General features: G+C 37.1%; 1 long non-coding RNA gene across 1 annotated transcript in view; it reads right to left on the bottom strand.

The window, feature by feature from the left end:
* The window catches only part of LOC122225494, a 309,817-nt gene extending 287,056 nt beyond the window's left edge, over window positions 1-22,761 (bottom strand). Inside the window, exon 1 of the long non-coding RNA XR_006205208.1 lies at window positions 22,694-22,761. This is a non-coding gene — a long non-coding RNA (uncharacterized LOC122225494). The remainder of the gene's footprint in view (window positions 1-22,693) is intronic.
* Between the last annotated feature and the right edge of the window lie 3,844 nt (window positions 22,762-26,605).

Below are 26,605 nucleotides of genomic sequence, written 5' to 3'. Positions count from 1 at the left end.
AGGAATTTTCTGTATTCCCATTTTCAGCAGATGATGTGAGTTGCCCTCAAACAGAAATGGTTGATTCATCTTTCTCTCCCTCCCTTCTCTGACATAAGGGAGAAGACCAGTTCGGGCTGCCACAATGAAATGCCATAGACTGGGTGGCTTCAGCAACCAAAGTGTACTCCTCACAGGTCTGGAGGCTGGGAAGTCCAAGATCAAGGAGCCAGCATGGTTGAGTCTGGTGAGAACTCTCTTCTTGGCATGCAGTCAGCCACTTTCTTGGTGTGTCCTCACATGGCAGAGAGAAAGCCAGCTGTGGTTTCTTCTTCTTCTAAGGCATCTAATTCCATCATGGAAGCCTCACTCTCATGACTTCACTCCCTGAAGGCCTCAATTCCATACTTTGGGGAAGTGCTTTGACATACGAATTTGGTGCCAGGGCTCTAACACTCAGTCAATAACAAGAGCTATTTTGTTCTGCTGCCTTCTGACCCCTCTCCTAGAGCGACCTCACAGGGAATTTGCATACTTCACTTCTGACACTAGCCACATGTATCTGCTGGAGCTGCACCCCACTCTTTATCTTTGCACCTACAAAATTGGAAGTAGTACACTCGGATGTTTGAAATCTGAAACTCAGGTCTAAGTATTTCTGACCATAGGCATCGACAAAACTCTGATGTGTGTGTTTCTGGTGATTAATGAACCAAAGGTGATATTCAACAATACTGAATAGAATTCCAAGAATGATAATTCTTTTTGGCACAAGAAATGATCGAACTATCACCCAACTTGGAAATATGACAGTATTTTAAAAATAATAATCCCTATCCTATACAGATTGCTAAAGAATGTGAAATGTGTTTGGCTATGCATAACCTCTCCCTTCAAAACGCCTATCACTCTTTAAAAATCCACCTAACACTGTAGAATCCTGGGGAACGAATAAAAAGTTGAGAAGGTCACAAATAATCTCAGCTTCAGAAAGGCTCACCATTCTAGAATACAGATTTACATATGTATGTGTGTGGCAGCCTTGGGCTTGCACTACTCAGGTCCCCTTCAAGAGACAACCTGCTGCACCAAGAGTAGGTAGCTGACATCTTCCGGATCCACCCCCCAGGGTTGGGATCAAGGCCTCAGTCTCCCTGGGTTGTCCCTAGCCAATGACTGTGCTTGGTAGGAGTACTGGAGTCAGCCATAAGGGAGCTCTTCTAACAGACGATCTTCACTACCATCACCCTAGCAAGAATCTCTCAGAATTGTGCTACAGTCCTTCCCTCTCATCTTTCACAGATGTCAGACCAACATTGCCACTTCTGCTCCCTTCTCCTTTACCCTTCACAAAGGTTTACACCAATGAATTCCTGCTTGGCATGGATTCTGTGGAGGAACAGAGTTGATGCAGTATGTGTATCCATATGTATACATCCTCATAAAGATGCAAATACACGTGCATGTGTTGATACATACACATTTACATTTTTACAAACATATGAATATAGATACAGATATATAGACACATAGATATATATAGGTGTACATGCACACCTAAAAACGCATTTTTTTAACCCAGCAGCCTGCATTTCAAAAGTTAACTGACCTTACACAGACATGCTAAGAGTACATGAAAGATAATAGGTTTTTCTTTCACTCTCTTGATATTCTTATTGATAGGCAAGAAAGCATTCTTACATATGTGTTAAGTGGGTACATCATAATACTTATTAATGGCATGACTGTTTATATTAAGAAAGGCAAAGTGAAACTAAGTTAAAACTGTGGTTTATAGGACTAGTATATCTATTCAATTAAAGAGTCTGGTTTTTGGTAGGAATTCAGAGAATATACTTATTTTCCAGTTTTAAACTGGTATTTGTTGATGTTATAAGGATTCCATCTTCTATGAATAATCTTTTATAAGAATGTTACCAAGGACTAAGCCTGCCCTAGAATAAGAATGATATTTATTTTTACCCAAATAGAAGTTGATATTTATCAAATTACTTTTAAGAATCTTTCAATACATCTTCCTTGAGCATTGATAGATTTCAGGCTAGTCATGGCATTTTCAGTAAATTTATCTCATGGTATGTTCATGACTATCAATCTTTTGATTAAAAATCCATGATTTTGAAACTACATTTTGCTGAAATTCCTGAAACCAGCTCAGACATACAGTTTCAAATGAGATATTTGGGGAACATCTTAACATAGAACGTAATTCCATATGATATTTATTTCTGTATTTTAGAGTGGTGTTTACTTTATGCCTAATTTAAAATGTTTCCACAACTTGAGGATTGACGTGAGGATAAATTTCCATGATGCATTTAAGAGTATGCCTTTATATAAATGTAGTGAGTTAATACATCTGCCTGAATACGTGCCGTATTATACATTCTTTTCTTTCAAAATGTATCACGTACCTTTTTCAAACTTGTTACATGAACATCCAATCAAATTTATGGGATTAAAATAATTTTATAAAATTCAATTTTTTAATGAAGGTAAGAGTGCATTAAGCAGAAGCATCCTTTTTTAAAATCTGAATTTCTCAGGGTCTTTCCAGCACTCTTGATTCAACAGTCATGACGAGAGCTTGGAAAATTCTATCAGGCTTAATCAGAAAAATTTAGTCCATCTGTTGACTATGAAATATACTTTCTGAAAACCACACATTTTAAAAACAAGAAGGAAAATATATTTCATGTTATTTCACACATGTTAAGTGTCAAAAGACCTAAAAGGAACAGGTACTCTTTCAATGCTTGTTGAAGCAGAAATTAAAATTTTTAGTGAAGCATTTACACAAAAGTAAATTTGTTACCTTTAGGTCTTTTACTGACCTAAAGTAACTGCAGCTATGAAAGGAAACATTACATTTTCTTTTTCATCTCAATGTATTTTATTGAAAATTAGATTATGTATACATGTTGGAAAATGATAAATTACTTGAAATTAAACGGAGTTAAGGAGAAAGTATAAGATAGAAAACACTATCATGAGAACTGTCCTTCCCCCCCCCCCCCCCTTGTGTCATTGTTGACCTCTAGGACTTTGATGTGTTCTTAACTAGCTCTGAGAAGCAGCACATTCAGGTTGGTTGTTCAAGTGGATGAGGTGAGCTAATACATGTAGATTATAAAACATTTGCAATTCTTTTGAGAGAGAAAAAGAGCATATTTTAAAAGTTGATAAAACCCTGAAACTCTCTCTCTCATCCTGGACTTCAAACAGTTCTTCATAAATCAAAATGTAAGAAATATCTAAATGAAACATAGGGGTATCATATCCCTTAAATTTATGGGGTTTTTTGAAGTTATTAATAGTTATGGGAGCCAATCATGGGAAAAATATTTAGAAATTTTGGAGAAAAATGATGTCACCAGTGTCCTCATCTATGCCCTCTGTAGCTGAAGATACTTAGACAAACAGGTTGCCAGCCACATACACTTTCTGGAACAATGGGGTTGGCAGGTAGCAAAGCAGCTAAAGAGAGTTTGAAAGAATGGGACTGGGAACCTAACGGCCCAGGCACAGATTCCAAAGACAATGCCTTTGTCCAATTAAGCATCAGAATCACTCAAATATCTAGTGATCTGGAGAATTATCTCACGGTGGACAAGAGGCAAAAGTAGGGTAGGTTAAGCAAAAATAGCTACGAATCTGTACCTCTACTCAACATTTAAGTAAGCATGAATTCCTCTATCAGACATTTAAACACCGTTATGGACCAAATGTTTGTGTTACCCCCGATTTCCACATTGAAGTTCTGGAGACGGGGCCTTTGGGAGGTAATTACAGTTAGATGAAGCCATGAGGGTGGGGCCCTTATGATGGGATCAGTGCCCTTAGAGGAAGACACATCAGGGAACTTGCTCTGTCTCCTGTTCTTCACCATATGAGAACACAGTTAGAAGGCAGACATCTGCAAGCCAGGAAGAGAGCTCTCACCAGAAACCAAATAGGTCAGCACACCTTGATCTTGGATTTCCAACCTCTAGAACCATGAGAAATATGTTCTTGTTGTTTAAGCCACCCAATCTATGCTATTTTGTTATGGCAGCCAAAGCTAATGAGTACACTTTTTTCTCCCCTTTGGTTCACCTGTGTATTTTTTTTTCCTGTTAATTTTTAAACCAAAGAAAAAGACAACAACACATATTGTAAGTTCCAGCTATATTGTTAATAATCCTACTGTAGTGAAACTGAAAACAACAGTCTGATTTTAGAAACTTAACACAACCCTGATTTATGTAAGTTTCTAAGGGACAGGGAAAGAAATAAATATCAAAAAGGGTGAGCATGCATATCCCATGTATTATACTCTTAAAAATCTACTGTCCTCATCAAGAAGGCATGTGTTTTTTTAGAAGAGACCCACATGGAAAACTGGTGAAGGATAAGAAACAGCTTTATCACTCAATCAATCTTAATGGAATAATGGACATTTTGGCCAGATCTTCCTTACATCCACAGGACCTTTCCTGGAAGGTCTCCTGGTTCTTGTAGTAAGTCGACTTTTCCCCAAGCCCACTTCACTAAGTCACCTAAAACCAGGTGACTTCTACACACAAATAAAGGGATATTTTTCTCCGTAATTCTTAATCTGGAAAATCTGTATTTTTTCTTATTTTATTTGTTTACATTTATCTTGCTATAGTCTAAACTGACTATGCTAATTCAGATTCTTCAAATAAAACACAGTCAATCCAGCAAAGACTTGCTGAACAAACAGGTGATGGGCTGTTTCACATACTGGGTAGACTTGGGGTGGGGTAGATTCAAGTACAGTTGGATTCATGGTTCACACAGGCACTCAGAACTTGGTTTCTTCCTTCTATGCTGGTTTCAAACTCGATGTATCAGCTAGAGTGGCAGTAAACTCAGCTTCAAGCCCATATAGGGATGGTTCCTTGCACTATTTCAGAGGGTTTAACAAAATTTTCATGATTTATTATCTCTGAAGCGATAACATGCCCATCTCTGAAGCAATCACTGTGGCCTGGCGGCTGTGCTGCTCTCACTCATCAAGTACGAGTGACATGATTTCCTTGGGTTCACAGAACCACCGTGAGTAGAGGGATTTTCAAAATGAAAATAAGCCACTAGCAAAAGCAGAGCGAGAAGACACCTATTGGTTCCTGAACAAATACTTCCCAGAGTTGAAGGCTTCTGGCTGTCTATTAACCCACAATTACTCCCTAATATCCCATGAAGACAATACCTTAATCTTCATTTAAGGCGCCCACCTCATCCACCAAGGAGTGGACCACTGCTTCTCAGCAAAGTTTAGGATCTTGAAGTAATCAGAAGTATCTCCTGATGCATTTAAAATTCAGAGGAGGAGAGAAAAGAAAACAAAAACCAAAACCCAATGCCACTTCCTATCTGAGAAGAGGAGGAGGGATTTGGGGCCATGCTGTCTCTTGGTTCCTCTAGACCTAAACAGTGAGAACCCACTGGCAGTAGAGGGAGTTTCTTAGATTCTCTCCGGGTTTGCCCCAGATGCTGCTTCTCAGGGGGCATCTCCCATACTTGTCATATAGGAGATAAAAATGTGATTATGGGACCTTTTGACATGTGATGGAAGGACCCAAAAAGACCTTGGGTGCATGTGAGAATTGAACTGATACTGTGGACAAGCAAAGTTGTCATATGGGAAGAGTAACAAGAATATCAACAAGAGTGATGGGGTGGGGGATAAAAAAGAATAGAGATAAAATACTATGAGAGAAAACTGGAAGAGTAAATATTCAGTCTGTGAATTATAAAGGTTTCCAAGGAACATTTGGAATGAAAGATATTCAAAATCAGTTGACACAAAATCAATAATAAAAAAAAAATTAAAAGAAACTTTTATTATGCTGAAAACAATTAATATACAAATAAAACCTTTGATGGAGTTTGGCAAAACCAATGGGGAAAAGATACATACATCTGTTCATACTAGAAAAAATGAATTCTAGGAATAAAGAATTGTACACATTTAGGTGTTAAAATACACACAAACACATGATTAAATGTTAAAAACAGATTGTTTCATTCTTCCTCAAAAGTGTAAAAATATAAATTAAACTGCCTCCAAAGTCTCCAAAATATGGAGTATGAAGATAGGGCAGGCTCAGTTTCAAAGTAAGGAACATAGTGATCTAAAAATGTTATAGTGTGCTAAGGTGTCACTTGTGTTTAAAAGTAACTGAAAATAACAAAATGAGAGTTTAAATCATAAAACAAAAAACAGTAACACTTAAATAGAACTCACTATATATTAGTCCCTGTTTCAAAGAGTTTATACTTATGGACTCATATAATTTTTGCAACAAACCTGTGAAATACGTACTATTTTTATCACATCAATAGATGTGTCCAATTTCAGGAAAAGTTAAGTAACTAAACCCATACTGATAATGCATAGGAACCAGAATTCAATCTAGGCATTTTGGCTCCAGAGTCTACACTAAGATAAAGTGTTTGAGGATCGGCATTGGGGGAAAAAAAAAAAAAAAAAAAAAAAGTTTGAAGATGCACTCTACCAAAATAAGAGGTGAATTGAAACTAAGAACTTAATTCTGTGAAATTTGGAAATATAAAAATACTGCTCTATCTGACCTTACTATTAACAAAAGGATTTTGAGGCCCAGGGGAAAAAATATAGGTACAAGGTAAACCGGGTAAAGTAGGAATTCTATAAACACAGTGTTAACACACATTATTTTTGGGCATAAATTATTGATTGTACTTCTAATTTTCCATATTTTTAAGTTTGTATTGGTTAGACATGATTCCCTTTAAAACAATAAGAATAAACTCTTTTGATATGCCTTACTGTTTGTATGATTTGCATTACTGTTGTCTTTTGTGTTGAAATCATAGGAGAGTTTAAAGGATTAACATATAAAATTGCTAAACCACTAATTCTGATGGAGTTGGACCCTTTGTACCCATCTTGGGTTATCTGATGTCAAAGAAATGTAGTAGCTATGTTTCATGTCCTGACCAGATGCTATGGGAATAAGAACCTAGCACAGGTGGGTATCTGTGGAAGAATTAATATTTTTACTTTTTTTAAAATTGTAATTTGTTTCCCTATGTTGATTTGTTTTATATACAGCCAAAAGATCAAAGTCACTGTGAAGGTGGAAATACAGGACCTTTTTCCAACTTGTTAGATAAACTGGACTTTCTCCTATTTCCCACCTCTTCAGAAAATGAATAGAGCGTACGACCAACTGATTTGAACTTATACTCATTTTTGCCAAAAGAAAGAAAAAAGGCACATATAGCCTCAGAGCAGGATTTATAGCCTCGACTATTATGATAGGAGTCTTATCATTAGACTCAAAAGAGTTCTACAGAGGCTAGTCCCTACTCCTTATGCCTTCCGGGAACAGGTTGTGACAGGGTCCCAACATGACTGAATGTCATTCAAGATGTGGGGAAATAGGTTCTACCTACATAAATGCACTAGAAAAAAGCTTAGGAGGGAAAGCCACCACCATGGGGTGAAAGCACCCAAGGTGAACTAGTGAGATACTATAATGGGATCATGAGTAACTTGTTATATCACCTGCAGGAAATTACTTTCCATCTGATGCCAGTATACTATTGTGTTTAGATCACAAGCTCCACTTGCCCCCCAGACCCTTTGCTTCTTACACACACGTTTATCTGATTGTATTCTCCATGTTCACATGTGTAAGATATTGTTCTCTTTATGTTCACTGTGAGGGTAGTATCTTGTGAGTTCAATAAATACAGAGACAAAACTGTATTACTCTCTGTGGCTCTTGACTCCTTTTGGACATTAGCCTCTCTTGTATTCAATTCTGTGTCCGCTCTCTTTCTGGACAAGAGGGAACTCCAGACCCCTAGTCTGCGACACAAAGACCTATAAATGGATGAAAGGTGGTACCTGAGAAACACACTATTTCTAAGATGTTTGAATGGTGCAGATGGATAGATGCTACATGATGCTTCCTAACCTGCAGAGATGGTGTTAATTGGAGACTATGTTTAAAAGAATTAACACTTAAGAGGGCTCAATATACTAATTTTATGTGGATTAGTAAGGGAATCAGTAAACCTATCAGGTGAGGAAAGGTGTAAATTTTCATTAGTAACTTGAATCTGAACTGGACCTTTCCAATACACCAGGAAAAGAGGCAAAATGAAAGCTTTGTATTTCTTTGTGCATAAATGATTTCTTCCTGATCTGAAGCCCTGCTTGTACATAAACACTTGAAGTAATTTCCTTCACTGTTCCCTTTCTGGAAATTCTAGCTCAGCTTGATTCAAACAACAATGGACATCTTTTCTGATGAGATGGTTTCTCTTCAAAGTCTAAAATATGGTTAGTAATGAATATTGTGTTAGCATCTCTCTGTAAGTTAATGTCTTTGGATCCTTTTTCCAAAGTCTAGAAGATGGTTGGAAATTACATATATATATACATAAAGTATATCTATCTACCTATATATGTATGTGTATGTATATACCCACATATATACACATGTACATGGATAAATATATACAGATGGGTAAAATGTACATATTTTAAACAAAATTATAGAGAATTTCATAGTTTAAATATTGTGTATAATATACAGTATATGTAAGATTAAATTCTTATGAACTATGATATAATACATTACAATATATTCATACAGTAGCATAAACAAGTTACCTAACAAAGAACAATCTTAATAATTAAAAGCTTACTAATGTCAAAGCATACATGCTAATTAGAGGCAGCAGCATGTTACATAGATAGCACAAGAAAATTTCAGACAGATGTCTAAGGTCAAGAATCATATCTAAATATCATCTTACTCTACAGGTGTAACCCAGGGCTTTGCATGGTGAAGGTAGGCAATGCAATTATGTGCTTCTAATATGTGAGAACAGACATCAGTGGTCAAGAAGCCAACCCTACATAATCTCAGTCCAAGGGGAGGAGAGGTGGTGAATAGAAAGCATCCCTCACAGGGAGGCACATGTGATAAGGAAAAAAACATTTTTTTTTTCAAGAGCAGGTGGAAGACGCTGGCTGCAACATGCAAGAAGAACCTAGATAAAACATATGTGTCTCTATACTGTGGAGCTGGTAGAAAGCAAGAGCACTCTTCAAGGGCCAAAGAGCAAACAAAACAACAGCATGGGGAAGAAAAATAAACAAAATAAAAACAGTGACATTTAAGAACAAAACACAACAATATGTTGTTTGTAAGACATAAAACTAAAATAGAAGGAAACATAAATATTAAATGTAAAAGGACAAACACATAGAACAATATCAACCTAAAGTAAGTGGGTATAGCTACCTTACTATGAAACAAATATAATATAAAATCCATTATTTAGGGCAAAAGCTCATGCCAAGCATTTTAATTAAATTTCATAAGCCTAAAATATTCTAAAAATAGATATAGCAAAAACTGATATAACTATAGGAAAAAATGGGCAAAACCATCATCATAATGAGAGATTTCACTATCTCTGAAAACTTACTGGTAGGTTAAGGAGAGAATCAAGGATGCTATAAAAGATTTATTTGATTTATTATTATCAGATTTATTATCAGCACGATTGACCTCATGTATCTATTTATAACCCTGTATCCAATTATACATATTTTCCCAAGCAAAGATGGATTTTTTTTTATGTTTGTTTTTGAGAGAGAGACAAAGTGTGGTGGGAGGGGGCAGACAGAGAGAGAGAGAGACAAAGAATCTGAAGCAGGCTCCAGACTCTGAGCTGTCAGCACAGAGCCCGATGCGGGGCTCGAACTCATAAACCGCAAGACCATGACCTGAGCTGAAGTTGGACACTTAACCGCCTGAGCCACCCAGGCGCCCCAAGATGGGTATTTTTCAAATGACCATTTACATGACACAGAGTAAGTCAATAAATCTCAAAAGAATAGGCACATACGAGGACCACAGTGCAATTAAGTTTAAAATCAATAACAAAAAGTTAACACTTAAGAAACATACAGTTAGGGGCACCTGGGTGGCTTGGTCAGTTAAGCGTCCGACTTCGGCTCAGGTCACGATCTCGCGGTCGGTGGGATCGAGCCCCGCGTCGGGCTCTGTGCTGACAGCTCAGAGCCTGGAGCCTGTTTGAGATTCTGTGTCTCCCTCTCTCTGTGACCCTCCCCCGTTCATGCTCTGTCTCTCTCTGTCTCAAAAATAAATAAACGTTAAAAAAAAAAAAAATTTTTTTAAAGAAACATACAGTTAAAAATTTCAGACCATATAAATACATAACTTATTAGTAAAATAATCGTAAGTTTTAAAACACTTTCAACTTTAATTATAATAAAAATAGTAAAGATTAAATTTATGAAAAAGTCAAAACAGGAATTTCAAAGAACATTTAGGCTTCTAAACGTCTACACGGTAAGGAATGAAGGTTGAAAATGAGTTATAAAGTTAGTATTTCAATAGAAATACAAAGTGGAATGAGGGAAAAATAAGAACAGAAATGAAAGAATGTAAAACTAAGCACACAACAGCATTGATCAAGAGAGTAAACAAATGATATTTCATAAAGACTAATAAAATAGACAAGTCTTTGTGACTTATCTCTGTGATAAGGAAAAAAGAAAAACACCCAGTCAACAGTTTTAGGGATGAAAAAAAAAAAAGACACGAATACAGAAGTCATATACAGAAACCATAAAGATTGAAGGCATTTCCAGTTTCTTGGCAAGGCATTACTAGGTAAGAATAACTGATTCTCTTGTTACAGACAACCTAAAGAGCCTGAATTTTTTTTTTTTTTTTTTAATTACTAAATAGTATTCATGGTCCAACAACATGGTGACAGATTTCCAGGCAGGAATTCAGAGATGATAAGCATTCAAAAAGGTGAGCTGGGAGGTTGCATTTCTCAGAGTATGGCAGGCCAGGAACAGCATAAGATGGTCTCAGTACCTGTTGCTAATGGTTTGAGGCAATGGGACAGAATCCTCGGGCTGTCTGGGGCCAAGAATCCCTCTAAGGCCCTTCTCTGGCATGCTTCATTCACCTTAGAGTATAACCAAGAGCTGTGGATTTTACCCTGGGGCATTGGTCTGTCTCAGGAGGCATGCAAAGGTAAGACCTACTTGATGGATACTAAGTGCTGAAGGAATCAGAAATCTTATAGCTACCTAAAAATCTATAGTTTCAGTGTTCCATAGTTTATTAGTGATATCCATTTAGACTGCTTTGTTTTCACTATTACAAACAACTTACAATGAATTTCCTTCTTTTGCCTGTGTGCTAACATACTATTTTTCTAATGTAAATACCTCAAAGTGGAATTGTTTGATTATAGAATTAGCAAAAAAGTAGCAGCACATAAATTTAATAGATAGCCCTAAATATATACTAATACAGGAAATAACTAATTTAGGTACATTCTCATCTATACTTGATATTATTGATCATTTGAAATTTTAAAGTAGGATAGGGTAAGTTTCATCTCACGGTTTTGATTGTACTTCCTTGATTATTTGAGAATATGCTACTGTTTATTTTTATTGGTGTTATTGTTTCTTGTCTGTTTATGCTACTATTATTTTATTTTATTTCCTGTCTCAGCATATGCTATTATTTTCATTATTATTTTTGTTGTCTATTTATGCTATTTTTTAAAATTTCCTGTGAATTGTCTGGTCATAGCAAAATGTTCCTTTGTGATTTTAAATTTTGTGTCATATGAGTTTTCCTACCCCAAATTTGTAAATATGATTTTGTCTGTACAATTTTAATAGTTTTTGAGATTTTTAAAAGTACTTAAATTCATCTTTAGTCTTAGATATATATAGTATCTAGAATATTTTTTAGTATTTTGAAATAATAATGTAAGTCCATCTTATTTTTCTAAAGCTATAGTCATGTATGCTAACACCACTTAATTCAATGATCTGTCCTATCATTATTGATTTGAAAATGCTACCTGTATCACATGCTAAATTATCACACAAATACACACTGAACACACAATCACATGTTGTTCTATGAGTCCATCTGTTCCACTGGGTTAATTAATTGTTCTATTTCTGTCCTAACACTAAGTTGTTTAGATACAGTTTTGTAATGATTTTTTCGAGTGTCCAAAGAAAAATCTGGTAAGCATATGTAATGTCTTCAATGCCACCATATATGTCTGTCTATATATATATCTGTGTATGTAGGTATAAAGATAGATTCTTCTTTCAAGAAATGCATTATAGGTTTCAACTTTTTGTATATGTCTATATACACAGACATATATACATGTACACATAAAATATAGATTTTCATACCATATTGTCTTAATTAGTTTCAAACAAATGTACATAGGTGTTTATGCATTTCCTCCTATATTTTTTCATCTTCAAGAGTGTCTTAAGCACTTTTGGTCTTTTCTATTTTTTAGAATACTTCATAAGTTTAAACACATACATGAACACATACACTGGCGTTCTGACTGAAATCATATTCAATATATACAAACTGATTTGGGAACAATTGACATATTTTGTATTATTGAGCTTCCCAAGATACAAATATGGTCTATTCCCTTCTTTGATTTTCTTCAATAATGTTACTTAAGTTTCTATATCAAAGTCTTCTATATATTTTATTGTATTTTCTCTTACATTTTTGGGCTCTAATTATAAATTATATATTTTTTCACATTCTATTTATTTCTGAAATATAAAAGTGATTTTTTAAATATAATTTATTGTCAAATTGGTTTCCATACAACACCCAAAGCTCATCCCAACAGGCGCCCTCCTCAACGCTCATAAAAGTGATTTTTTTTATATTATCTGCTAAACTAAGTTTTTTTTAATAAGGGATCTATTACTTTTATGATACAATCACATCTGCTTGCAAATATATTTTAATATACTTTAAAATCTCTATAACTTTTTTTGTCTTATTACAGTTACTTCAAGGTCAATAAATGTTGAAAAGTAGCAATTAAACAATACCTCCAAGAGGTTGCTACCCGTAAGTGTTTTCTATATACTCTTTACCTGATTAAGAAAAGTCATTCCTGGGGTACCTGGGTGGCTCAGTCCACTAAGCCTCTGACTCAGTTTGGGCTCAGGTCATGATCTCACAGTTGATGGGTTTAAGCCCCTGGTTGGGATCTGTGCTGACAGAGCAGAGCCTGCTTAGGATTCTCTCTCTCTCTCTCTGTCCATTCCCCACTCACGCTCTTGCTCTCTCTCAAAATAAAGAAACTTAGCAAAAAGAAAACTCATTCCTAATTGTAGTTTGTTATTTTTTGTTAAATCGAGAATTGATACTGAAATTTATCAAATGCTTTTTCACCAGCTGAGATGATATTACTTTTCCTCTGTAATTTGTGAATCTAGGGAATTATGTTAATTGAGTTTAGGATTTTGGATGAAATTACATTTTTGGACGAATCTGTTTGCTAATTATTTCTTGTTTTAACTTAGTAATGCTACGTTTACAATCTTAAGTCAAATTTAATATTGTGATTCATCTATAATTTTCTTTTTCCATTAAATCCATAACATTTTTTATTTACCATTGCATGTTCTCTTAACTTTGTAAAGTTGCCATAATACTTTTTTCTTAAGATTTTTACTAATGAAGCTTTCTTTTACAGAAGGATTTTTTATTAGAAATTGAATTTAGTATTTATAACATGTCCAGATTTTCTATTACTTCTGTTGTGTTTTCCTAACTTGTATTTTCTAGGATTTTACTATTTTATTTAGCTTTCAAATTTACTAGCATAATTTGTTCATCAGAACCACTTATGATTATTTTAATTTCTCTGTGATCTAGTAGACAGCCTTCTTTATTTCCCCTTTTTTGGAAACATTGCAGTTTTTAAAATGTTTATTTTTGAGAGAGAGCACGAGTTGGGGAGGGGCAAAGAGAGAGGGAGACCCAGAATCTGAAACAGGCTCCAGGCTCTGAGCTGTCAGCACAGAGCCTGACTCAGGCTTAAACTCAGGAGCCTTGAGATCCTGACCAGAGCCAGTCAGATGCCTAACCAAGTCACCCTGGTGGCTCTGGAACATGTCACATTTTACCTTAGTCTTTCAGAGAATTATCAATTTTATCAGACTTTCTATGAAAGTCTTTCTTTGCTAATCTTCTCTATTGAGTATTTACATTTTATTCATTTCTGATTTTTCTATTATTTTATTACCTGTCAATTTGATTTCAATTTGCTGTCCATCTCTACTTTCGTAAATAGATTTTTGGGTAAATAATTTCAGCACTCTATTTTTCTCAATATACATATTTAAGACTATACGTTTTCCTCATAGCAAAACTTTAGTTGCACTAAAGAGCTATAAATATCAAGTGTATTTATTATCATTTATTTATAAATACTTTAGGATTTTGTTTTCATTTTTTCCTTGAATCATGGACAGTTTAAGAGTGTAATTTTTTAGAATTTCCAAACGTACAGTTTTCTTAGTGGTCTTTTTGTGGTGAAATTCCAGCTTAATCACACCATGATTAGCAACATACTATAAATGTTTTATTTCATTTGAAATGCGTAGAGATTTGCTTTGTGATGCGGCATGTGATCAATTAAAAAGGCTTCATATACATTTGAATGGAATGCATATTCTGCAGATGTTGGATGGTCTATGTATTTCCAGTAGTGTGTTGTTTCAAGCTTCATATCATTACTGTTTTATTTTGTCTGTATGGAGAGGAGTTGTGCTAAAACCGCTCACTCAAAGCATAAGAGACTGTTAAAAACTGAGAACAAACTGAGGGTTGATGCGGGGTGGGAGGGAGGGCAGGGTGGGTGATGGGTATTGAGGAGGGCACCTTTTGGGATGAGCACTGGGTGTTGTATGGAAACCAATTTGACAGTAAATTTCATATATTAAAAAAAAAAACAAAACTGCTCACTGTTATGAATTAATCTGTTTCTCCTAGTTACTAATCTTTGTTTTTTATATTTTATGCTATATTTTAGGCATATAAAAGGCTAAAATTTTCATATATTGGCAAAATGCAATTTTCATGCTTATGAAATGTGCCTCTAGCTCAAGTAATGATTTTTTCCTTGAATCTCCTGTGTCTGGTATTAACAGTTAAACCAATGTCTTGCAGAATATAATTTTTCCATATTTTTAAAATTTTATTTCTTAGTTTATTTTAGAGGTTTTTCTTTCAAGAAACACATGATGGGTTTTGATTTTTTATCCAGCCTGGCCATTTTTATCTTTTAATTGGAACAGTCTTTCATTTACAGTTAGTATATTACTGCTATATGTAGGATTAAATCTATTTCCCCACTATTTAATTTCTGTTTGTTCTACTTGTTCTATGCTCTTTTCTCTCTTCTTCTACTTTATCAACTGAATATTTTTCAATATTCAATTTTTCCCTATTAGGTTGGTATTTCTATATTTTACTATTTTTTTTTAATTTTTTTTAACATTTATTTATTTTTGAGACAGGGAGAGACAGTATGAACGGGGGAGGGTCAGAGAGAGAGGGAGACACAGAATCTGAAACAGGCTCCAGGCTCTGAGCTGTCAGCACAGAGCCTGATGCCGGGCTCGAACTCACCGACCAGACCGTGAGATCATGACCTGAGCCGAAGTCGGATGCTTAACCGACTGAGCCACCCAGGCGCCCCTATATTTTACTATTATTTTGGTGGTTATGCTAACAGAATAAATGTCTTATCCTTTGCTTACTAAAACTGATGTAATTGAGTTTTTCTGTTAGCAGGTAATGCAAGAATACTAGAACACGTTACTTATATGTTCCAGATGCTAACAAATTATGTGCTATTGTTTTTGCATTTTAATTTCATATGTAAGTTTCCACAACAGGTTTCCTGCTAGAAAAATCTCAGTTTTGGTTTGTCCAAACATGTTTTTTAACCTTAATTTCTTCCTGGATTTGTTTTCATGGTATAGAATTCTTGGTGACCAGTTATTTTCTTTCAGGGTTACTCTTGTTACCTTTTTAGGTCCGTTTTTTCATTTAAAAAAAGCTAGTTACCCTGTTTATGTTACTCTTTGAACGGAATGTTATTTCATATCCCTGGCTGCTTTAAGATGTCCTTTAGTCTGGTTTTCAGTAGTTTAAAAAGCATAACTAGAAGTTTTAAAATCTTAAAAGTGATCCATAGGTGATGCTTGAATCTGTGGCTTAATTTTACTGTGTTAGTTTTTCTTAGTTTTCAGTCATATTTTATTGTCTTTTCACGTACATTAGTTTTGATTTGGCATTAGACACAGTATATGAGTAACTACAGAAATATTTTGGGTCATGGAAGGGTATGTTTCCTCATGAAAACTACCTATTTACAATATTGGCAGGCAATGAGGACATTGACTACCCTATATCAACTTCATTCACTTTACAGACTAAAATGATTCAAAGGCTTCAGTACCTCTCAATGGCTTGACTATTGTGGGTCATTTTTATTCCTATTACATAGCCTTTTGGTATCCCAATCCATGTCTCCATAGACCCTTGACACAAATTTCTGTCTCCCTATTCTATGTTGGCTGAGTTGTGTCTGTTCTTGTGTGTGTGTTTTTTTGTTTGTTTGTTTTTGCCTTTTTTTTTTTTTCCACAGAACCTCTATACATATATTCTTAGGAGATGACCCAAGGGGCAGAGCCTCCAAACCTTCTCTCCTACCTGAGATCATATTTGCTACCTGAGATCATCAATAATGAATTTCCTACTTATATTTGCCAGAGTTGGCTTTTGTGGCTGTAACTACAAAACCTGATTGAAGTCAATACATTTCATTATCTGTCAAGGAGAGTGTCCCTTTGCCACCATTTTCCCAAATTATTCTGTGAAATTCTAATATTTTCTCCTGTGGACTTTAAAGCCATTTCAGTTAAGTTACAATTTAGATTTCTGACTGAAATTGTGAATCTGTGTAAGACTGGCATTTTTAACACTAGCTCTATCCAGAAAGATGATATTTATTTCTGCTCTTTCAGTTTTTGTTTTTTTTTTTTACTTTTCAATAAAGTTTGGTGATTATCTTCATACTAAATCCTATACTTTTGAGTTTTTAGTTTTGATGTTATTGAGCTCTTTTTTCTCTCATTTCCATTTCAAAGTGTTTGTTATTATAGAAAGTCTATAGACTTTTACATATTTATGATGTTTGTGTAGGTGCTTTATCAAAGTCTCTTATTAATTTGAACAGGTGACTGCTTATTAGTTTTTAATTACGTATTTTGAGTTTTTCCATGTCTACAATCATACACAGGCTTCTTTCTCATTACTGACTTGAACAGACACAGTTGAGTATTTGAAACAATATATTTCAGATATTTTTGGAAAAAGATGCTCATACTTAGGTGGGTGTCTCTTATTTTACTTGAAAAACATATTAAGAATGGTAGCTGAGCTTTAAAACTATCTTGAGGGACCTGGGTGGCTCAGTCAGTTGAGTGTCCGACTTCGGCTCAGGTCATGATCTCACAGTCTGTGAGCTCGAGCCCCGTGTCAGGCTCTCTGCTGACAGCTCGGAGCCTGGAGCCCGCTTCTGATTCTGTGTCTCCCTCTCTCTGCCCCTCCCCCATTCATGCTCTGTCTCTGTCTCAGCAATAAATTTTTTTTTAATATTTTGAAACTGTATGTTTTGTTAAATTTTTATTGCTAATAATTTAATAAATTATAATACATTAACAAACACAGCAAAATATTAGTGTTGAAAACACCTTTAACTTCTGGAATACCCCACCTGGTCATGGCATATGAGTATATTTACTGAATTTGATTTGTTCAAATTTTACTTAGAAAGTTCTTGTTTGTAAATAAAATGACACATTTTTGTATAACTTTAACATGGCTACAATTTAGGTACATGATGGGTTTAAAAACAAGTTGGGAAACTATTGTTTGTGTGTCTTTTAATAGTTTAAAACACAGATATATTTGTTAAGTTAAATTAGAAATCAGCTGGAAAACTCTGCGTGTTATATCTTATTTTTATGGGATTAGTCTCAATCTTTCCAATTTCTATATAGTCTGATTTTCTCACTCTTCTTGGGTCAATTGGGCTGATACTATTAACACTTCCTGTATCTGTGACTATATAATCAATTTATATTCCATTTCTTGTTTATTCTGGTGTGTGATTTTATTTTATCAGGTTTGTCAAGCACTTTTCTATTTTTTCAAAGAGCTAAATTTTGCTTATTTTACTAGTTTGTCTTCTTCATTTCATCTGAATAGTATATAACTAACTTGTCTTTACATAAACATTGCTTTCATGTTATATATTGAAACCATTGTTAGTCTTTATGATAAAATAACATGTCTCTGAATTTCCTCTTAACATAGTTTTACTTCTAGGGGCGCCTGGGTGGCTCAGTCGGTTAAGCGTCCGACTTCAGCTCAGGTCACGATCTCGCGGTCAGTGAGTTCGAGCCCCGCGTCGGGCTCTGGGCTGATGGCTCAGAGCCTGGAGCCTGCTTCCGATTCTGTGTCTCCCTCTCTCTCTGCCCCTCCCCCGTTCATGCTCTGTCTCTCTCTGTCTCAAAAATAAATAAACGTTAAAAAAAATTAAAAAAAAAAACAACATAGTTTTACTTCTAAACCATATATCCTAGTATCGTTTATATTTTTAGTTAATTTTTGAATGATTTACACTTTCATTTTTATCTTCAGTTTGCTTCAAGAATTATCTAGGAGGCAAAGCTGATGGACTTCTGGGACCCTGCTATAGCCGCAATGCTTAATATTACTTCTGGTAACCCAACAAGCAAGGTTTCCAAATTGAAACCCCTCCTCCTGTTTTCACTCCCCAGTCTCAGCAGGTGCAAAGGGGAAGGAGAAAAGAGTAGGGAGAGAGGGTGAAGACAGCCTTCTTTCAGATGACTGGCAAGGGGGCTTTGCTCTGAACACACTAGTTCCGGCTGTCTCAGGCAGCTTCCCTTTTCCTGAACAGGCTGCCTAGACAACAGAAAGATCTCTGTGGTCTCTCCTGTAGGTAATTCAAGGCCTCTTGAAGCACTATTTTATTCCTGAGTCTAACGTTAGGTTTATTAGTCACACTGCTCTGTCATAGAGTCAGGAAGGGAAATGTTCTGTGAAATGCATTTAGCATGCTGTCCTCAGTAGTTTTGTTTTTTTTTCCTGAATATTTTTGGAAACCCTACCAATTATCACCCTTCCACTACTGCTGTTTTAACCGAAACCCTTATTAGCTCCATCCCGAACTACTGAAATGATTTCTCAACTGGAGCATCTCCTGCTTGCATCACCCAAAACCAATCTGTCCCTCATAATTTTAAAACGTGTATGTGAACCTTCTTGCCATAGCTCTCAGCGGTTTGCGCTGCTTACAAGAGCATCGTTAAGTCCAAATCCCTGAGGGTGGCATACAGGCCCCTTTCAAACCTGGACAGCCTATATCGTAACAATATCATCGGAAACTCCTCTGCTCCCCTTCCTCCTCCCAGTGAATCCATCTTTATCACTTTGCCTCACTGGTCCCCCTTTTCACAGTCCAAATGGTAAAACCTCCAAGAAATTAGTTGCTTTTTTACCTGGGTCACCATTTAAGATTTTGTCTGTTCATTTACTCTAACACCAGGATCAGTTATGGCAATAGGACATTTATTATCAAAAATGGTTTAAAAAAAATTTTAACGTTTATTTTTGAGGCAGAGAGAGACAGAGCATGAGTGGGGGAGGGGCAGAGAGAGAGGGAGACACAAAATCTGAAACATGCTCCAGGCTCTGAGCTGTCAGCACAGAACCCAATGCGGGGCTCAAACTCACAGATCGCGAGATCATGACCTGAGCGGAAGTCAGACGCTTAATCAACTGAGCCACCCAGGCGCCCCCCAGAATGGTTTTTAATTGGCCTGGATGATATTTCATGTCAAAGACCATGTCTGATATTTATACCAAAGGAGTATGGAAGTTCAGATAAATACAAATATCCATTGTTTTATTTTACACAGAAAAATTCCTAAAATTTTTAAATTCTAGTTTTCCATTTCATATTTATTACTTAAGGATGGCAAAAATTTAGTGGTATAATATACAACACAAATCCTAGGCTAAAGGTAAGGTAAGAGTATAAAATAGATAAAGAATCGGGAATGTTCTTTTTATCTATGAAGATAAAGAACTAGCATTGTTCTTTATGTATGAATGAAATCGAATTAAAATCACTCTGTAAGAAGCCCACCATCAAAAAATAACCAGAAGTAATCATCAGCTATTTAACAATGCAACTAAGCACAAAAGTAAACTTGTGGCTGCCACAAAATCTAGCAAGTAGGCTTCATAAAAAGCTTGACTGGCTCCTAGCCAAGAAATTAGGCACTTCTTTCCATATGGCTCCTGTTGGAAAAAAGATAAACGTGAGAGCCCAGCATCTGTGCCTTGGAGTTGCCAAGAACATCCAATGAGTGACCATTCTCTTGGCTTAAATAATGAAACACACCGAAAGGGAGAACGGAAGTAGAACACCTCTTGCATTGCCAGCAGGAGAGGTGTGGGCCAAGCAGGTATCACACTATAACATAGCAGCCAATTAGTTGCCAATAAGAAGGCAACATTGTTTTTGGAATACTGCAAATTTCATGCATCTTTACAACACATTACAATTTGAGGCAAAGGTGAAACTATCAATTTTCTGTTATTATGTGTTACTGTTACGAGATAAGTGGTGATTTCAGAAGACAAGTCAATGAAATAGGTAGAACAAACCACTACCATTAGCTTTTGTACAAGTGGACCAAACAAGATGGCAAAGAACTGTCACTGACCAATGGGACTTCAGGATGCTTAGGGGAATGGTGACCTTGTGACTTTGCTTAAGCAAAATCTATGGTCTTCATGTGCCCAGAGGAGGGAGGGTGATTTTTATATGGAAGCATAGTTACTTCTTGTGAAATAAGGGAAGTATCCAGGATGAGGTAAACTATAGAACAGAAGGCAATAGTTTTAAAGTAGCATTATCTTCATGTATCGTTTTACTCAGGAATCATGAAGGCGAAAAAGGAGGAAGTAAAGGAAGAGGAGATGACAAGAAGTATTGTATCTTGGACTCAACAAAAGAACTAACTTTTGAGCAGATTTGCATTCCATCTGTCATTATAACTGAATTATTAGAGTAAAAATGAAATTGAGGATCCAGAGAAAATTTTGCATATATCCTAGTAAGAAACTTTTCTGAAAGCAGGCGCATTGAGAGGATTCTGAACTGCTTTTCAGTTGATGTGGGTGGTAGGTTATCCAACGTATAGCTTGTTAACTGACTCTTCTTTCAGGCCACGGTTTCCAAAGTGTGGTCCACAGAACACTAGCTCATGGGTAACTAATATACTCTACGAATAAAGGGTTCTTTGCTCACATAGGTTTGCAAAAATTTTTAAGATAGACAAAGTTAAACAGAATTATTAGTGTAATACTTTGCAGAACTTCTAAGATGGAAAAATTTCAAAGGAGATTGAGAAGGTAGAATTTCACAAATTTATTTTGCCAGTAATTCTCTCAAGGTACCCTCTGACAGGATTACTCCTCTATGAAACAAACTTTAGGAAACAAAGTATTGACATACACTTATGGGTCCATATTGCTGAAGTGTTTTCAGAAATTTCATACAGTACTTCCTATTGTTTTGTGAGAGATTTTTCTCAAGGAAAAACGACTTGTAAAGAAGGGTCTATCTAGAAAGCTAATCTTACTGGCTGATGAAAGAAGTTTCAGTAACTACACATCTATTAAGTAAAATTGATACACTGTGTTATATTAGTTTCAGGTGTACAACATATTAATTTGACAACTCTATACATTATGGAGTGTTCACCAGGAAGAGTGTAGTTACCATTTTCATCATTATTACAATTTTATTGACTATGTTCCTTGTGCTGTACTTTTCATCTCTGTGATATGTATTTTACAACTACCCTTTTGCATTTATTTTATAACGACCCCTTGGCTCAATCTGTAGCCTTCCTTCCAGTTTGTGTAAAATTTCAAAAGAAAATTTTTTCTTATTTTCAAGATCAATTTAAAATTTAACATGAAAGCTTATATGAAGTCATTTAATGAGGTCCAAAATATTTAATTTCAACATCTGACATCTATGAACACACAATGGAACCCAGAAGGCAGCTGCATTAACTATTTAAAGCACTCAAAGAAAACACCTGTCGAGCAAGAATCCTATTTCCCAAAAACAAAGACAAAATAAAGACATTCCCAAATAAAAACTGAAAGAATCTGTCGGTAGCAGATAACCCTTATAAGGAATACTAAAGTCGTTAGGCTGAACGCAATGACTCCTGATAGTAATTCTAATCAACGTGAAAAACCGCAAAGCACAGATAAAGGTCATTAGGTAATTAGTAAAACGCAGTGTGAATGTTCTTACCTGATTTACAAAAGCAATTGTTTAACAAGAATCTACATATGCATATATAAAGTTTTTTATTATATGTATATATATATTTTAAATATTCTTCCTTCCCTTGGTACTTCACATTTCCAGAGCCACCTACCTTCTCAGTTGTGTTCCATTACTAACTCTCTCTTCCTTCTGCTCATTTGGAGAACTTCGTTGAATGGCTAAACTTAACTTTGTCACATTTTGAAACCCAAACCAAGAAACCTCTCCATTCCATACCCCCATTAGCTACCACGTGGCCCTTTCCATTAACAATAGGAGTTACGAAAAGTTTTGTCTCGTCTTGCTTCCTCCGTGGACTCACCTCTTAACTCCCTTCGGTCAGCGCTGCTCACATCACCTCCAAAAGAGCTCTTTCCGAAGTTGCGAAGGATGGGCTGGGACTTGCTGAACACCCGGCGGCCTCCGACAAAGGCGGAAGCAGCTTCACGACTGCAGCGCCGAGACCACGCGACCCCGAGACCACGCGGCCAGAAGCAGCATATTCTCGCGAGATCTCAGGAGATGCACGCGGCCCCGTGACTCCCGGGATGAGAAGCACGTCCGTGCCCAGGTGGGGCAGGTTCTCGTGTGCGGAGTTTGGTTCACGCCACTTACCACGCAATCTGCGGTGCTCATGGGCTCCTCAACCACCCTGCAGTCAAAGTCGCTGAGTCCCAGCGCGGGGCGCCTGGCGTCAAGGGCCCCGGGCGGATATGCGAGGACGCCATCTCGCTGAGGCGCCGCCCGAGGCCAGACTGGGGAGTGGACTGTGCATGGCCCGCTGCAAAACTGTACCCTTCCAGAACCCCCTGGAGGCCCAGTACGGTGTCTGTCAACGTCCAAGGCCAGCAGCACCCAGAATGCACAGTTGCAATCTTAAGTACGGTCCAAAGAAGACCCGAACGGGAGGGAGACTGCCTGATAACACGTGGCCTTTCCGCTTAGGCCGCCTTCCACCGTGCGTTGGCACCCATCCTCCACTTTCTGCTCTTCCTGCAGACGTGAGTACAGTGCGTGCCAAAGACGACTTGCCTCTGTGTCCACACCAACCCCAGACCATGTTACCCTCACCTGCCTAGGGCCTCCATTCGCTAAGGGAGCAGGCTGCCGCAACTCTGCCCTGGGCCTGGGTACAAGCGGATTTAGGGTCGGCGGGGGCTTGGCGGGACGCCATCCCGGTTGCCCTGGACAAAGGCTCATGGAATCTTAGTCTGGGCAGAGCACCAGGCACCCACATTGCGCTGGCACACACCAGCCTTCCGAACCATGGCAGAGTAGACGTTCTCACCACTAGGTCCGGGCAAGATGGCCTGAGGTCAAATTGAGAGCAAGGAAAAAATACCTCTTGCTCCAGGAATCCAAGGTATACTAAGGAGTACCCAGTGTAGGCTGCTCCGAAGGCACCTTGGGCTCTGAGTCATGCACACTGCTCCCCAGAAAAAGCTAGATGTTCAGCCAAACAGTGCACTTTACTGCAGTGCAAGAAAAAATAAACATGTACAAACGTACGTGCCCACACTCACTCACGCACGAATACAAACACCCAGGCACTCATGCACAACCTTACGGCCAGTTGTTTCTCGACAGCTGCTAGATAAGAAATCTAAAGCCTGTTTTTGCCTCATCACTTAACTTGACTTTTCAGCAGAATTTAACAACTTGAACACTCCCTACGTCTTTAAATAGTATTTTCCATGTTTTTATAAATTTGACGCAGTATTCTCCTGCTTTATTTTCTCGCCACTAACACAGTCACTTCTTCCCAGCGTCCATTGGACCATTTTATTCAGCTTTTCAGGCATCAATTTCCTCAACACACAGCTCCGCTCATTCTTTCCTTCCTCCTCAGGTCATCTTAGCTGAGTCATCATAATTTATATATATACATACTTATACGTTTATACATGTATGTATATGTATATACACATGTATATATTTTAGTACATATCTGTATAAGTATTTCAATATATATGATTTCAATATATATGATTTTAGTATATATATAATTTAAGACACGCTTTGATATCATGATTTCTATATATATATATAATTTAAGATATGCCTTCATTGACTCTGGTTCCAGGATCGTTTCTCCACTGGCCTGAGTGTCATTGCCACTTGGCTGTTTCATCAAGTATTATGTTGTTGCCTCTTACTCAGCTCTAAACTCACCCGCTGTGCTCTTCTTGGTGACAAGTCTGGGGTTCTGAAGCCACATTTCTTCTTGGCCAGCTGGATTCCTCGTAGCCTCTGCAAATAGGGGGGTAGGGGCTGACTGAAGGCTGGGGGAAGGAAGAGTCTCAATCTTGTTTTCTCTCTGTGTGAGCGTTTGCTTCTGATGGACGGACTGACGTTTTGTTTGAGGTTCCTATCAGTGTGGATGCTTCTTCCCTCCAGCAACAGAACGTCTTTCCTGCACCAGCGACTGAAACCATTTGCATGTTTCCTAATACTTGGAAGAAGAGCTTCAACTCAGAGAAGCCAGAAAAGGTGTCAGTGTCCACTTCTCAGGCCTGCAGGAGCCCAGTCTTTGAGTTCAGAAACGCTCCAGGCCATTTGAGGTACCCCGCCCCCCTCCCAGAGGTGACTTTTGGGTTTTCTGAGACCCTCCCCTGCAATCCTGCGTTTTTCTTGGTGTTCCTTGTATTTCCTCATCTGGAAGGATGGCAGCTGTTTCTGCAGTTTACAGCTCTGGGATGTCTTCATTGTCTCTCTTTACCCTTTCATTTCTTAATTTGTATCTACTTTAACATTCTTTGTTAATTCTCCCTGTTGAAACTGCGGGTGTGTTTCTGTCTTCTCATTGGACTTTAACTGATACACATGCTTAAAGTCCTTCAAACTTAATGTTTCTAACTCACAATTTGTCCTCACAGCCAGACCCTCTTTCAGCGTTCGTTGGTTACCTTAATGAATGGCATCCTCATTCACTCAGTTGTGCAAGCATGGATATACAATTCACCCTTGACCGTCCCCACTCCCTGATCACATCCCTCGTTCAGTCCATCAGATCGTCTCAGTGTTACTTTTTCCCTCTTGTGAATCCATCCTTTTTCCACCTCCACAGCCACCACCATATTTAAAGCTGTCATCGTTTCTTGCTAGATTAAAACAAAAGTTTTCTAGGGGCACCTGGGTGGCTCAGTCGGTTGAGCGGCCGGCTTCGGCTCAGGTCATGATCTCATGGTCCGTGAGTTCGAGCCCCGCATCGGGCTCTGTGCTGACAGCTCAGAGCCTGAAACCTGTTTCAGATTCTGTGTCTCCCTCTCTCTGACCCTCCCCTGTTCATGCTCTGTCTCTCTCTGTCTCAAAAATAAATAAACGTTAAAAAAATTAAAAAAAAAGTTTTCTTACTATGTTTTGTTTTTCCTTTTTCTTTTGAAGCCCAGATCTGACTCCAGCTGTTCAGTGGCTTCTCTTTGCTCTAAGAATGGAACAAAATCCTCATAGAGGTTACAGGGCACTTTGTGGCTATGTTCCTCCCTGATATGTATCCTTTATTCCCGTGGTTCTGTGACCAGCTGTGCTGGACTGCTTTCAAAACTTTCTCAAATTCACGGTGTTCTCTCCTAGGCTCTTTACTCTTTCTCCACCTCTATCTAGAATGTTCTCCCTGAGATCTCCCTTTTGCTATTTGACAGTCACTCACATTTCAGAGCTCAGGTTGAGTTTTCTTGGCCAAACCTTGTTTAATATCTGGTATAACTTAGTTTATTTTGTTCTATAATCTCAAAGCATCAGATCCTCCTCTATCATGGTACATATCCCACATACTATATATCATCTCTGATTACTGGATCCGTATCTATCTCATGTCATAGATTGTCAGTTCCATGAAACCAGAATCTTGTTAACCATTGCATTCCCAACACTTAGCAACACAAAAGTGACAGGTTCACATCAGATATTTGTTAAATAAAGAATATATGAATTTGTGAATAATCGTAATGTAAAAGAAGTGCCTTATGGATGGAAATCTACATTTGAAACAAAGAAACAGACACTGGTGCTCCCTTTCATATGGGAGGTAGACTTTGTTTATTGTAATCAATGCCTTTTTAATCCAAAAAGTATTTTTTCTCTGAGATTATAATAGTATTTTCAATAGTTTATTTTCAGTTAGTTTAGTTAATTCAATTAATGTTGTTAATATACATTTAGTGGTGAAATTATAACCGATGACCAACCTCTAGGTATGTTAAGAGGATAAATGTGGATATAAAAGCCTGATAAT

Source organism: Panthera leo, chromosome B4 (assembly GCF_018350215.1).
Source record: "Panthera leo isolate Ple1 chromosome B4, P.leo_Ple1_pat1.1, whole genome shotgun sequence".
In the NCBI taxonomy this organism is placed as follows: domain Eukaryota; kingdom Metazoa; phylum Chordata; class Mammalia; order Carnivora; family Felidae; genus Panthera; species Panthera leo.
The sequence above is the reverse complement of the archived record's forward strand: the minus strand, read 5'-3'. Positions and strand labels throughout refer to the sequence as shown.